This window comes from Gadus chalcogrammus, chromosome 7 (genome assembly GCF_026213295.1).
Source record: "Gadus chalcogrammus isolate NIFS_2021 chromosome 7, NIFS_Gcha_1.0, whole genome shotgun sequence".
NCBI classification, from domain to species: Eukaryota; Metazoa; Chordata; class Actinopteri; order Gadiformes; family Gadidae; genus Gadus; species Gadus chalcogrammus.
The window spans coordinates 11,875,068-11,877,567 of NC_079418.1; the positions used below are offsets into that span (position 1 = coordinate 11,875,068).

General features: G+C 42.8%; 1 protein-coding gene across 1 annotated transcript in view; it reads right to left on the bottom strand.

Moving 5' to 3' along the window:
- The window catches only part of LOC130386446 (gamma-aminobutyric acid receptor subunit alpha-1-like), a 48,017-nt gene that overhangs the window by 5,285 nt on the left and 40,232 nt on the right, over positions 1-2,500 (bottom strand). The gene's annotated exons all lie outside the window — the stretch shown is intronic.

A 2,500-nucleotide genomic window follows, 5' to 3' on the forward strand; every position in this document is an offset into this window, starting at 1 on the left:
AGCAGTCAACAGTGAATGTTATTGTGTTGTTTTAAACATACTAACACAAATAAAGCAATGCATGAATTAATAAAATAAATCTTACAACACAAGCCATTCATGGATTCAGTTAGAGTAGAGCTATCTACCGATGCCTCTTTTTATCCATCTTGCTGTGTGTCCTTTTTTTGTTGGCAAGGACATGCTACTGAGAAACATAGTGTGAAGAGATATTTAGAAGATATAGGATGAAAATCTCCATATCCCGAGGATAGAGTATCTTTGTGTGTGTGTGTGTGTGTGTGTGTGTGTGTGTGTGTGTGTGTGTGTGTGTGTGTGTGTGTGTGTGTGTGTGTGTGTGTGTGTGTGTGTGTGTGTGTGTGTGTGTGTGTGTGTGTGTTTCTGTTTGTGTGTGTGTGTGTGTGTGTGTGTGTGTGTGTGTATGTGTGTGTGTGTGTGTGTGTGTGTGTGTGTGTGTGTGTTTCTGTTTGTGTGTGTGTGTGTGTGTGTGTGTGTATGTGTGTGTGTGTGTGTGTGTGTGTGTGTGTGTGTGTGTGTGTGTGTGTGTGTGTGTGTGTGTGTGTGTTAGTGTATGTGTGTGTGGGGGGGGTTGGTGAACAGTGTAACCCCGTTTTTTGCATGCAATCATTTTCAAAAAGGATATGCACGTGACGTTCATTTTCTTTCTGAAAATGATTGCAAGCAACATTTTTGTATACAATCTTAACCATCCTTATAGCCAACTGTTTCAAATATACTGAGCTTTGATTTCCTAGTCAAGCCTTGACACGGGCTCCATGCCTGGCTGAGAGCAGATCATGGTCAGTTCCTCATGTGTTTAATATGGGGGATGGTTTTCTGCTGGCAGAATCCCCCCAGGCTCCAACTGCAGTTATTCTCACCCTAAATCCTTATTGTGATGATTCCTGAATGTATAGAATGGATTCATGTCTTTGGATTTGGAATGGATGCATGTTATAATCTTGTATTGAGAGCCTGGGTAAAAATGTATAATGCAACACACACACGCACGCGCACAGCCACAGGCACAGGCACAAACGCGCACGCAAACACGCACACGCACACACACACACACAAACACACACAAACACACACACAAACACACACACACACACACACACACGCACACATTATCCATGTAATCAATGTAAAAAATATGTATATTCAGGGACTAAACTGGTGCAGTCAGGTAATATAACAGCATCTTACACATTTAACTAAAATAGTGCTAAAATAAACAAAAACAACCTGCTTGTTTTAATCTGATTCCAGGTGACCTTGGCATGGTTTGTGAGTACCCTGCCAGCTGTGGAAAGAGGATCCAGGATTGGAGAGTACCTTAATTGGTAGCCGCTGATCGACCACAGCGGAGAGCTAATATACTGCTACCCTAGCAGGGCAGATGGTAAGTGTTTTCAATTGTGCTCCCCGAATCATATCAATCTTATGTTCATAAGATTTAGAGATCATGTCCTATTTGGCTCATTAACTAAATCAATCAGTGTGCTTTCAAAGTCCACCATTTGTTTTCTACGTATATTATAAACGCCTTACAACGTATTCTCCTGTTCACAACCCCTTCCCTCAAATCAATTCCTCGCTGCGCCACACACACCAACACGCACAGTTTTCATGCCACCCTTTGTGGTACCTCGGTCACACACTGTCTGTTCCCTCCATTGCTGTGCTCAGGGGACAGGAGGACAGTCTTCCTCCAGAGGAAATTCCATATTTCGTCCCCTTCCCATCGCGCCCAAACATTTACTTAAAGGTTAACGCTGATCAACAGGTCCCCTATGACCCAATAACATGTGCAGACTGTAAGGTTAATACGCCGCTTGTAAAGGAGAAAGCCCTTTATCTGAAAGGCCTTTAATCGCCTGGTAAATAAAACAGAGGGAAAAACAACGAAAATAATATTAAAATATATTTCTGTGAAAAGCATGCGTTATCACATACTGATGGTGAAATGCATTCCACTGCATTCCACTGTAACGCTTTCAACTGTCTAAATAGTATGAGCACAGATGATGCAATGAGTTCTAACAAAACGGCATCTCGACGGCCCTGATCAAACAATGGGAGGCAATTAAAAAGACATTAACCACTAAATAAAGGTGTCATATATGAAAACAGTGGGCACCCATGATGAGAATCGTGTAGAGAGAAAAACAGAAAGTGTGAGGTCGGCTTGTAAAATCATTAACAGGTAGTGCTTGGTGACCATGGCAACGTCAACTAATAATTCATTTGAGCAGAACAACATAGCTCGGAGCTGGCCAGGGAAGAACATTAACCCACTGAAAGTATGCAGGTTCACACCACATCTCAGCAGTATACACAACAGCCCCTCCTACGCCGACAGCGCGTCTCACTGGCGTCCGATAGCCCGTAGAATTAGTCTGGCTTGACATCTGCCCTTTGCACGGATACGCAAATATCTACTGCTGCTAGTGACATATCCAGACGACCGACCAATGGAAACCATGATGAGAAATGA